Below are 13,444 nucleotides of genomic sequence, written 5' to 3' on the forward strand. Positions count from 1 at the left end.
TCTTGGGAATCTGGACACATCCCAGTGGACTGGAACCTAGCAAACATTTTCCTAATTTTCAAGAAGGCCAGAAGGGAAACTGGAAACTACAGGCCTGGAAACTACAGGCCTGTCAGTCTCATTTCAGTGACTGGTAAAATTATAGAGAATATTCTGGGAGCTACTGAAGAGATAGACATTGATCTCTTCTCTCTGGTGACCAGTGACAGGACCCAAGGAAATGGCCTGAAGTTGTGTCAGCGGAGGCTTAAGTTGGAGATTAGAAAAAAGCTCTTCACCCAGAGGGGAATTGGGGACTGGAGCAGGTTCCCCAGGGAAGTGGTCACAGCACTGAACCTGACAGAGTTCAAGAAGCTTTTGGAAATGGTGGTGGGATTTCTGGGGTTGTCATGCACAGGGCCAGGAGCTGACTTGATGACTCTTCCACCTCAGGATATTCTATAATATTTCATGATTCTATGAAAGAGGCCTTTGCTTGCAGGGGAGCACAGACAGAATCATCTGTGTTCATTGAAGCTGTCTGAATGTGAAGGAGAAATGGCTGTGAGCTCATAACAAGAAAGGAAAAATCAGAGAAAAATACATCACCACATGCAAAATTAACAGCAGATATATTGCTATATGAACATGTATCCTGAATTAGAAGGTACCAACTTGACTTCCTGGAAATCTGATGTCAGCCCTAGTTGCAGCTCACTTTAGTATGTTGCATTTAAAGTACTTCCCTTGTACTTGTAAAGGTTGTCTGAGTCCCCAGTTCAGAAAAGACACTGAAATATCTTGAGGAGACAAGTTCTTGATTCCTCAGCCAGGCAGCTGAAATTCAGGCATTTGTAAATGAGTTTCCTGTGTTGTGCCATCCCTCCTGTCCCTGCAGGCTGTGATCTGGGGAGCTGGCAGGAGAGTGCAGCTGGCAGAGCTCCTGCTCCCTGAGCATGGGAGCGAGCAAGGCACCCACTGGCAGCTTCGACACCTGCTAACTGGGAACAGAGCTCTCTGCAGTGATGCAATATCCATCCTATCACTTGCAAAAATACCCACATCTATATCTGTGATAAAGCTGAAGTCTCGGGTTTCTTGTAGTCGCTTTTCTGGTGACAGCTAATGCTGCTTATCATCCCTGTACACCTCATGCCCTAAAAGTTCTCTGAACAGCAGTGGATATGAACTGCAAATTCTCTTTTGCAAATGCACTGGGAATAACTTGCTGAAGACCCTATTAAAGGATATGACCTGTGGTGAGAGAGGTACCAGTTTGGAGAAATCTGCTTTGCTGTAATAGATTCTCAGAGCTGCTTTAAAGCAGAGTCTAAGATTATTGCTTTCAAACATATAGAGTTTATATATTACTACCTGTTTTTTATTTATGCTTTTGGCATAGAAGTGCTAATGCACAAATTGCAAGAAATCCTATTTTTGTCAAAAAAAGAGTCTGAGCAACAGTTAACACTTCTCAGCAAATAGGCTCATACACAACTCCTGACTATAAAAAACAGTGAGGAGCAGCAAGCAGTTGGCCTTAGTTTATTCTTCAAGAGATTGTATCTGGGAACAAATGGCTTTTCAAAAAGTAGGATTTTCAGGAAGCTTAGAAGTCTTAAAGCAGGCTTTTCTATTTTCTATCTTAAACACAGCACTGCATTCCTGCTCAAATACATGTTAGCACAGCTGAGAAAACATGCTTGATAAAAAGGCATAACCCATCAACTCTAAAGATGGGATCAGGTCTTAGCATATGGAACTGAATTAAGGAAAAAAGCTTCCAAAAATATTTGTAGGAGACACTGACTTTCTGTTCCTAATCTTCTTTCAAGGCTTATCATGAATCTCTTCTTTCTTGCTTATTTGCATGCCTTTCAGTAATTACCTCTTTCTACCATTCATTTTACTGCTAAGCTCCATATTATTCAGTATAATTTCCCCCTATTATTCAACATAATTTCTCCTTATTATTCATCTAGGGTTTTTTTTTAATTTCCACTTTGTGCTTGAATTTTTAAATGTCCTTATGACTCCTTGCAGCTTTATTCTTCCAGGCTGCTCACACCCTGAAATGTTAGACCTGACAGTTCAATGTGCCTGTGATCGTCCTTCTCTAAGACAAGATGTCTTTCCTTATCCTCCCACCTTCCCCACAGGTGCAGAACATTGTGAGTCTTTTCTTATTCCCCTTCAGAGAAGAAGGAAAACAGGCTGCCTCTTTTTTGAAAGCAAGCTAACAGGTACTGCTTGTGTTTCTTCAGATACCTCTGCTTCTCCTGAAGTGATGAGCATCCCAGCAGGACCCAAGTCCTTGTCATTTCTTTTGTAGTCTCTACTGCTTGGAAATCATCCCTTGTTTCAGCACGGAGGGAAGAAACACTTCTGCTCACAGATGGCCAGAGGGAAAAAAACCAAACCACAGTAGGATTAAATCTACTGCTTCTTACTTAATTATTTTAAGATTTGAGCAGTTGGTGCTGCAAGAAATCAGCCACATGACCTCTTGCCTCCAAAAGAGCCTTTTGCTTCCAAAAGAGTTTCCGCTTGAGCGCTGAGCACAACTTCATCTTCAAGCAGGAGTCTGACTTATCAGGTTTCATAGTAATAAAATACTTTAAAAGTCTCTTTTCTGCCTCCTAGACTGTCAGGTAACAGCATTTTGCAGAGGTAGGTGCAGAAACAAGCAAAACAAGCAGACATTGAGTGGCTTTGTACTGAGCTGTTGTGAAAGAACAAACAGCTTTTTTTGAACAGACTTCCTGATCTATTAGTCTTTCTCGCCACACACAGACACACATGAGAAATAACTGTAGGCTGCCATCACTCCTGGTAACACAAGGCAAATTTATGCTTGGACTGTTGGACATTGTGTTATGCAATGTGACACCATACACATGCCTGGGAGAAGAGTTTAGAGCAAGGAACATTCTGGTATTGAAATTTGTCTCAGTTGAAGAGGCAGAGAACAGAGAGGTCAGCAGAGCAACGCAGTTGGATGTAGCTGCAGAGGTTACTGGTGACCCCTGGGACTGGCCAGTCAGGCAAATTCCTGCAGCACTCAGTGAGGGACAGCCACCACATCTCATGCAATGCATAGCAGGAAGCTTTTTGTTAGTAACAATGCAACTCTTCTGGTATAACGTTCTCCCCCTCTGCTTCCATCACATACATCACTGGCTGCTTTTACATAGACATACGTGTTCTCTTCCATCTTGCATTCTACTTAATTTCCCCACTAATATCAGCCTGGAGGCTTCAGATTCATATGCACTTAGAAGTAGTCTTAAAGCTAAAACTTTGTTATGTCCAATATTAATCCACTGAGATTAAAGTAACCAGTCCAAAAGTCCTATGTAGCATATCAAACCAAACTTTTAAGTCCGTAGGCAACTGCAAAAGACCAGGAGTTGAAAGCATTGTTATGCCAGGAAAGGGCAGGAAAACTTTAAAGGGGAAGAGCACAGGCCAGAAAATACATATTCCTATTTTAAAGCCATTCCCATCTTAGGCATACTGAGATACTAGATGTTACTAGATACTAGATGTTACTAGATATGGTGTCATGCAGATGGATGCACACCTAACGCCTTCCAAACTCTTTGCATCCTGTTGCTAGGTGGTTACAAATGAAACACATTAGCAGTATTTACAGCACAGTGCAGTCATGATCTATCAAATGAGGTAAGGTTCTGGGATGTTCTGCTGTCTTTGAAGTTGTCACAGTGTTACCCCTGATGCTTCACTGTACCTTTCCTAATATCACAACTGTCTAATTGCAGCCAGAGGGCACTGAGGAAAAGGATCCATGACTTTGTCTGGCATCAGCTGCTTTCTATCTAGCATGGTGCAAGCCTTCTCTTACTTGAGAATTCCTGGTATTACTGGAGAAAATTGAACCAGAAATATTTGTAATTCTAAAAATCTCCAGAGTTTAGGGCTGGTTTTGCTGAGTTCACAAAACTGGGGTTTAGGCAGCCCTAGCAGGGGAATGAAATCATCAGCATGCTTACTGAAGAGTGTGTTTTACACCATCTCTGAAATGGAGGATAATGAAACTGACAGGAGAGGGAAATCCATGGTGTTAAAAATAGGATATTTGTGTACATTTGAAAAGCCAAAAAATAGCTGAGCTCATGATTTCCCCTCTTGATCTGTAATTCCCACTGTTTATGGACTATTTTAATTTATTTTTAAAAATCTTGCAACCTTATAAATATAGCTGAATCCAAAGTCAGTCTTTGGAAAATTTACTAGCATTTAAATGCTTTTGAATCTCAAGTGACTTCCAGATAAAACACTTCATCCATGTCCCCATACTTTTATTTTCCTGAAAGTGGGGCTGATATTTTCTCCCCATGATAGATACTAAAAATTACCTTTGAGAGAAATCTTGTTCAATGCTTAAAAGTGTGGCTTGGACTCTGGAAACAAGCATTTCCATTTGTATTCTGCTCTACTACAGGTGAGCCTTATGATGTTGGGCTCACATTTGATTGTTCCTTGGCCCATTTTCCCCTCTCCAAACTGAAGAAAATTATATTTTCATGCTTCATAGAAGAGTTATGAGCATAAATTAATTAATATTTATGAGGTACTAAAGGGATTCTGATGAGTACCATAAAAAGGCAGACTTATAAACAAAACCCTCTCTGTGTTCTGCGTTTCCCCTGATATAGCTGTTTTCCTATACTTTTTAAAGCAAGGACATTTTTTTCCAGAGTAATATTTTTTATTTGTGACATTTCTTGATTTTACTTGGGAACAATAAGTACTTGTACATTGCAGTTCCAGCAATTATTTTTATGCATGATATGCTGTATATGAAACTTTCAGTGTCCTTTATAGCCAAACAGAGCAGAATAGTTTCTTTTAAGATTTATTTTTAAAGCCTGTGAAAAAGCACCAGACTTGCAGCTGACAAGGCAGAAGCATAGCACCTCTACACATAAAGCAGAGGGAGGATGGGAAGCAGAGAGAAGAGCATCATTTATGATTATCATTCAGTCCTCAGGAGGGCTGACTCATGGCTGAGACTGCAGAATAAAACCCAGTATGTATAAACTCTGCTTTCTTACTCCATCTGCACAACAGAGGTTTGCAAGGTGTCACTGAAGTTATTTTCAAGTTTAGATGACAGCCAAAAATAAACAAATCAGGCTGATGTCTCTCAAAAGAAAGAAGAGGAGCCTATTTTTCTCTTCTTGATAGTTTATGCTTGAACCACTTTATTGGCATAAAACCCAGGAAACCCTTAGCAGAATTTATCCCTGCTGAGAATTTTAACACCAGCTTTGCAAAGGAAATCATGTGTACAAGTTAAGTTCGTTTGTTGACTGAATGTATTTATTTCTTTAGGAATATTTATGATGGCACCCAAACATTATGTAGAAATGAGCCACTCAGTGCTGTTCTAAAATTCGCATAGGAAATATAAGCTTTCAAAACATGCAGGGAAAGAAATCTTTTTACTACTGTTAAAAGCAGCTTTAAAAGCTTGAGAGAAGAAAGAAATTCAAAATCTTTTCCTATGCTTGAGCAGTATTAGGAATAATAGGAAGCAGTGTGACACCATTCAGACAAGCAGACTGTTTAAGTAAGCTCCTAGTCAGGGGAATTCAGTCAGCTCTCCAATTATCCTTCCCTCTAAATATCACTGAGCTAGATGATAAAGAGCCATAGAAGGAAGCATTTTAAGCCACATACTGCCCCTTGCAGGTCAAACAGAGTCCATGACAGCTACATAAAGCAAGGATAGAAGCACAGAAATCCCTTGCCATGTAATACAGATCTTCAGTGGGAGATTTGGTCCAGCCGCTCTGGAAGAATTTATTTGACATCCTTGAGAGAGAGCGAGTTTGAACAAAGTTAGCTTTGTCACCAAGGAGGAAGTTTTTAGCAGAAGGCATATATCTGAGAGTAACTAAGATTGCATGTTCAGGTGACTGGCAGCACAGCAGGATGTCCTGGTTTTTCCCACCACAGATGTAAGCGTACAGAAACATCAGCATGTTGAGTAAATGCTCTTGGATGACAGAAACCACCGAGGACACAGCATGTGGTCAGCTTGGGACTGTACCAGGGTGAGTCCTGGCAGTGGGGAAAGACGTGTGTACTTTAAAACCACCTTATTCACTCCTCAGGGTTTCTCTGGCTCCTGATGCCAGTCCATGCTGCCCTGGGACAGGTCTACACTGCAGTGAGAGCAGCATTGCCTGGGGGGTGGCTCTGCTGGCAAGAGGTTGTGCCCTTTTCTTCCCCTTTGCTGAGGCAGAAGTGTAGATTTGGTCATCTAGGTTTCTGTGGCCATGAGTTACTTTTCTATAAAAAAAGATGTCTCTGAGGCTACTCATGCCAAGGGCTTGACTCCTCACCTGGAGGAAAAAAAAAAAAAAGAAGTTCAGGCTGCAGAATTTTTTAGACACCATGTACAGAGGCATCAAGGGAGAACCAACAGTCAGGAAGAGAAGAAGGGCAGCAGACCTGCCATTCCCTGCACACCATGGCTCCTGGAGCCTTGGAGGCAGGCAGAAGGGCTGGAAGGCAGCACAGTCAGGGTGACACTAGTTCAGTGTGTTCCACTTGGCATGCTCCCCAGGCTGTGGTCCAGCAGAATTCCACCTCAGGAGGCACTTTCAAGCTGCTGTCTGCATTTGAGCAGCACCCCCCTCCAGGGCACTTGTGCTCTGCAAGTTTTGAAAAATGAAATACAGGAATGTTGGCCTCTGGGTCTACATCTCAATTTGTATTTGAAGGGAAGGGGATTCACAGACTTTCTGCTGAGCTTGGAGAAGGCAGGGAATGGAGAAAAATTAGTTCAACACATATGTAAGAGGTGGCCTTCATCTCACAGCAGAGATACATTCCTGCTGACATTTAAAATTAATGATTTGTCAAGGGCACTGGAATTATTATTGTTATTATCATTACCTAAATATAATTTCTGGCACATCTCTATTGTGCCTGCATGATATCATCACAATATACCACAACCTGGGCTGATATAAAAAGCAAAAGTAATAAGAAGTGAGAGATTATGAAAATACTAATCACTTTCCAGTCAGTGAGCACTTCAGCAAGAGAAGATCACCTGGGATTTGTGCTCTGGCTCATACACTGCTGGACTCTGACCCGCTCAGACAAGTGGGCAAGAGAATTTTTTGACCTTGTTGAAAAGGTGACTGAACTGTCTTGGTTTTGGTTTTTAGGTACAGGGTCAGTTTATTGAACTGTTTCCATGAAGCATTAGGAATAGATGAGAAGCTTCCCTTAGAAGGGAATATTAAACAATGGTATTGACTAAATTAAGTGGAAGTGAAAAAAAATTGTGTGCAATTAATGGAATATACTCCTTAATGGAAAATATAATTACTCTATTTTAGTAGCAGATTATAAACATTCATTGACAGACAGATAATAATCATAGAACCTAAGCTCAAAGTAATTATTTACTATTTTAAGTTCTTTACATTTTTGCAATACTTGTAATTAAGTATTTTGTTTTAAGCATTCTATAGCAGTTTAAAAAATACATATCCTATATATTTGTATAGGATTCTCCATGAATCTCCATGAATCTCCCTGAAAATTCTGGTATAAATTTGCTAATTTATAACATAAATTAAAATTCTACTGAAAAGGTCTGAAATTATTAAAAAAAAGAAAATGTGCAACAAGTACATGCATACAAAATCAACTTGGGGACTCAAAGCATTGTGTATCTCCAGATTTATTTTGTTTGTTTGTTTGAGTGTAGTACAGAATTTAAATGTCAAATTTTGGCAAATCTATATTAGAACAAGTACAGCAGCATCCTAGGAAAATTAAAAGCCTAATAATATTCTGTATTTGGGCACTTCATCATTTTCTACCTATTTGTTCCCAGAACAAATACAAACTTGATGTCTAATTGGAATAAATGTATTCAACTATTTCTTGAAAAGTCTTGCAAGAGTAGAGGAAAAGGATATTTGAATTCAAAAATCTGAATGATTCAAGCTAACCTCACTTCTACTTCCAGGACAGTCAGCTCCTCAAAGCTATAGACACCTGTCACTCAGGCAATTAAGGAGAAATAAGCCACAGCCTCAGCATTTCTCTTGAAGTGCTGAATGTAACTCTCTTGTTAAGCAGGACACAGGCAACAAGCACAGCACTAAGTTCCTCTAATGAGCTTCAACTGCTCTCAGGTATCTCAGACCATGTCTGGTTTGATGTCACAGTCATCAGAGAACCGTGTCTGATTTTGGTGACCAAAGGGTATGGGAAAATCACAACAGACAATTAAACCAAACCTTGTTCTGTAACCTGACCATAAATTTGCTTTCTCAGAGCACGGCTGAACCATTTAATTCTCTAGAACCTACATTGGATGAAATAGCTTTCTACTTGCTTCATCTCAGAAGTTAGCTCCTTCTCATATATTTTGGTTTAGGGTCTACATATTTGGTGGCCTTAGAAATTTATCAAAAGAAAATTTTTATAAGTTAAAAAAAAAATCAAGGATTTTGACCCCTACAATAAAAAACTATTGAGAAAATTTTAGGACTATTAGAAAAACTCTAAACACCTGGAATTCTTCTGTCAGGCCCTTTGGTTGGTAATACAAATAAAAGCACAACTGAATCATAGGAGGCTTCCTTCTGGTTTTGGACAGCAGTTACCACACCTTTTTGAAAAGGGTACTGTAGGCACCTGAGAAAGTGCCCTGTCCCATTTCATGCATGTTCAGGTCACACTCTCAGATATTTATTTTGATAACTATCTTTGACCTATCCAGTTAAAGGCATCATATAAACATTTAAAGGCAACCAGCAGAGCATGAAGTCTGGGACTGTGCAGGGCTATCAGTTCAGAAGGATGTGGTGTTGGTTTTATTTCAAGTCTCTTAGATACTATGCATTACTTAGCACACCGGTTCCTGATAACAGGAATGTCAAGTTCAGTTGTATGACAAGGAAACTTCTAGCCTTCCTAGTTTAAGGGGTGAGTCTGGAATTCAAGTATAACTGGAAGTTTCCAAAGACAAAGAGAACCTAATATATCCCAGCATACTATTCTTTTCTAAGCCAGACCCATGTTGGTTGCAGCTTGAACCCTGACATTTCAACATTTGCCTCTTCAGGCTTATTCTTGTAATTCAGTTTTGATTTGTAATTACAGAATGGATAAATTTTGTTCTGCATCCAGCAGAACCAGAGGACTCATTTGCAGCCAGTGTCCCACTGCTTCTCTTTTTGGACTGAAAGAAAACCAAGTCCTCTGATTTCTTCTCCTGTGCAGTTAGCACAAGAACACAAGCCAAAGGCTGAATCTCTCTGCTGACAGCTGGTATGCCATCTCCAATATAGACATACCAAATCTATCTGGACTTTTTCAGACTTCTGAAGAGCCCTTTGGGTACAGCTCCACCATGCTCCTCCATGTTTGAGATTATGGTCCCTCAAATCCAGCTTTGCACCAATGCTGCTTCATTTGATCTCTGTTGAGGCTCAGCTAATATGCCTGACAGGACCTGAGCTGCTCTGAGCAGGTTTGCATCTCATTTTTCACTCACGGGTTTAGCAACTGCAATGGAGAGCTGAGTGTCCCGGTACTAAATTCAGTCAGGTACTCAGCACCTCCTCTCTCAGACACTGTTTTTGAGGCCCCAGATGTTTAGCTCTTTAAAGAACAGTACAGTGTCCTTTTTATTTTGTTCCTCTAGTTTTAAATCCTGTATTAATGCGGTACTTGTTGCTTGGCCAGCCAAATAAGACCGTGACCATCATAAGTCAACAGCTTGGAAGCCTGGGGTTTAATACTTCATATAAATTCTGGCACCACTCAATTTTCTCAACAACATGTTCTCAGAGCTAACTGAAATTCCAAGGGGGAAAAAGGTGTTCCCATACATTAATGGGATATGGAAAATTCTGGTACTGCCTTTGACAAAGTTTTAACCAGATGTATAATTCTTCTCATTAGCAAACTGAAGAGGTAGGCATTTTCTGTTACAGATGCAAATGTAACATTTGTATGGATCAGTAAATACTTTTCCACTGCAATGTAAATAGGCTTGACAGTTTGAATCTGCTGCAAATTTCAGTGATAATTATGCAAATGTCATACAATACCAAAAGAAAGCAGTTTCTTGAAATATTAAGGTGGGAATATTTGTTATTATAGGAGATACATAATATTCAATGTGTACTGACCAACAAATGACTATGACAGCTCTATTCTGCATGAACAGTAAGGAATGCCCAGTGCCATCCCACATACATGTGGTCACAATAATTATGACAAATCATTCTTGTTAGTCTGCCTCCAGGGGTATGGTTGTGTAGTCCACCCACAGAGATCCAACAGCTAAGTGTGCACTGCCATGTAGATTGCCGAAATATGCCACTGCGTCCGGACCACCGTATGCCACAGAGGTTGCTATGGGACATACTCACTGTCATAACCTGAAGGAAGAGGCATTATCTGTGACAAAAGCATTTTTCTTTTACTGGGCCTTTCAGAGTTCTCAGGGAAATTCTCACCTCATTTATATGTCTGCAGATTAGCAAGGGAATTCCATATATAACGTTTCACTATGGAGGGTGATGAAATCGACTTAGTCCAGTATTAGAATTGTAACATTTTTGCTATTGTAACAGTAGGCCTTTAGCCTCACTCTTTTAGACATTAATATCTTATATGACTACCAGGTCTAGACTGGCATGGGGCACTGCCTCTGCACTACGGGGAAACCCAGTGTCTTCAACTGGCAATATCTGGGGATACACAAGAACTCTGCTCAGTCCTTTGTGACAAGGGACCCTTGGCAGAATGAAGGATTCATGGCATTTTGACAATTTTAAAAGGTAGCTTCTTGACAATGCATCAACTGTTGGCTCCTTTTCAGTATTTAGAGAACCTGGATTTCTCCTGACAAGGTCACAGTGCTGCCTATTTCAGGGACATACCACTATGAGTCCATCTGGAATACCTACTAAAGATCTGGAAGCCTAGGAGGTGCTAATAACCCCTCTGAAGATAAGGAGAATAATTTTCATTGAGGTCTGTGGAAACAAAAGCAAAAATATACCTGTAATTCCTTTTCAGACCCTTTCATACCACTGTGATTGGGATTCCAGGGTTTTAGATGAACCCATGATTGATGGTAAAAAGGCTGACCTCTACATCAGGCCATGACCACAAAGAAAGTGGCTATAAAATGAGTGATGTGGATGAAACTTGTGCAAGCCCTTAGTCTGCAAAATCAGAGATTGAAAAGAAGAAAGTGGATTGATAAAGAATTAGACCCTTGCCTCAGAAAGTTTCCTGACATCCTCTTTTATCTAAATTGTTTTTCACCCGGGGAAGTTGGTCAAAGGTTGACACACTAGGGAAAGAGCAATAAAATATCACATAAATCAAATAATCTTTATATGATTTAATTCATTTCATTCATCCTGTTAATGATTATCTCCCTGGCATCTGATGTCAGGAGCAAATTACACTACAGATGAAATCTCTAATTTCTGACCTGGTCTCACCATGCCCTCTTTATTTCATAGTGTTACAATAGTACAGGCTATTCCTAAGATGAATTTCCTGCACTTCAGTTAAAGTTGTTATAACTGCATTTAAATTTTGTAAGACTGACCTGTATTACCAATAATAATGATCTTTAACACAGGAATATCTAAGAAACGGGACATATTCTGACTAAATCAAACATCACTGCATCCTTTAGGCCTAGAATACTTGGTTTAGACAGTACAGAAAAATTCACTTGATGCCATGAATATGTATCTAACCTCCTACTGTACAGAAAATATCCTTCTGCATCTGCAAATCTCTCTGTATTCATTGTGCTGTAAGTGCATAAAGAATCTAACAATAAGCTTTAGTATGGCAACAACTGTACAAATTCAAAGCTCTGCCTCCAGAAGATTTTCTTGCTACCCATTTGGTTTCAGTGTTAACATTTCCCTCAGCCAGTCTAATGTAAGAGAGAGGGTAGCATTCAAGAGGAACACAGCATCACACAAGGGCAATGGGTTATTCTCATCTCTTGAGAGAGCCCCTGTTTTACCTTTTCCAAAGGAGTACATTCAGTGCTACTCCAACGCCCTACTAAATAATCAGCAGCTGAGTTTTGTTGACAAGAAGCAAAAAGGCCCTGTACCTCTGTGGCACTCACCTTAGTTCAGAGATCATGCTCCCCTTTGGATAGTGACCTGCACCAGCAAAGAGTCTCCTCAGCCCCTTCTCAGCCACACAAACAAATTCAGCACTCATCTTCTGCGGCTCAGATTTTCAGTGAATTCAACTCTTAGGCAGCAGACGGTCAAATAAATACCCTTAGGATCATGCAGGATCTATTTTCTTCTTCTTCTTCCTTCAGCTGCTGCATTTGGGTGTCAGAATCACAGCCCCCAGAGAGGTCCTTTGAAAGAAATTATCTATGTAGTCCTTTCTTCCTGCACATACCAAGAGCTGAAAAATTCCCTCTTCTCCAAGTCATGTTGCTAATGCAGTGTGTGCAGTGCAGTTCCCCTAAAAGTGTCCCCCACACATAGAATTCAACAGGTCCTCCTGCACCTGTGCAGCTTTTCTTCCTGTGGCCCTGAGGTCTGAACATATCCTAGAGATTAAAAATTTTTTTCCTCCCCAGAACAGATGTCTCTAGTTATGTGGTGTACTCACAGAAGCTCTGCAATAGCTATGTCTTCCACATGCTTTCAACATCCTTGCAACTTCCAAGGCTCCCTGATGAGCAGCTATTCCTGTGAGCCAATCCAGCCACTTCTGCAGCCCAGCAGAAACTGGCCTGTGAATTCATACGCTCTTTCAGCTTCACTGATAGGAAAAGCAGAGTTGGGTACCAAAGCTGGGAAGTCAGTTTCTCAGCTGCTGTATCCAACTCTCTGTAATTTCCTACTGAATCAAAGCACACTTCATGGTGATTTCTAGATCTACAAAGATCACAAGGCTACAAAGAAGGAATTCTGAATTCTTATTCTCACTCTGACACATCTCTCCTGGCTGCATTGTTATGCTGTGATGTGATCAAGTAGTTAATTTGAAAAATATTAATGTTTTAACAAATTCCGCCATGATGATGATGGTGATGATGATAATAATAATAATGTAGGTGACTCTGACCACCACATTATTCAGAACTGGTTTGAGTATCCCTATGCAGCTTTGTCCAACCCACCACAAATTATCACTAAAGTGGGAGTGCTGGTTCCCAAGTCACAGTATCGGTAAGAAGTTGAATTCTTTTGCTATGCTGTTCCATCTATAATAGCAATAACCATGCTGTAACTATCACATATCTTTCAAACAGCTATCTATGTAATTTTCATATCATGTCTTTTACTATCCTTGTTTTTCTTATCTGTGGTGCGTGTCTCATCTGTAATTTACATCTTTGCAGGTGCCGCCAGGCTAAAGGTACTTAGAGTCTCTTAAGGGAATCTCTTGC

Source organism: Serinus canaria, chromosome 4, assembly GCF_022539315.1.
Source record: "Serinus canaria isolate serCan28SL12 chromosome 4, serCan2020, whole genome shotgun sequence".
NCBI lineage: Eukaryota > Metazoa > Chordata > Aves > Passeriformes > Fringillidae > Serinus > Serinus canaria.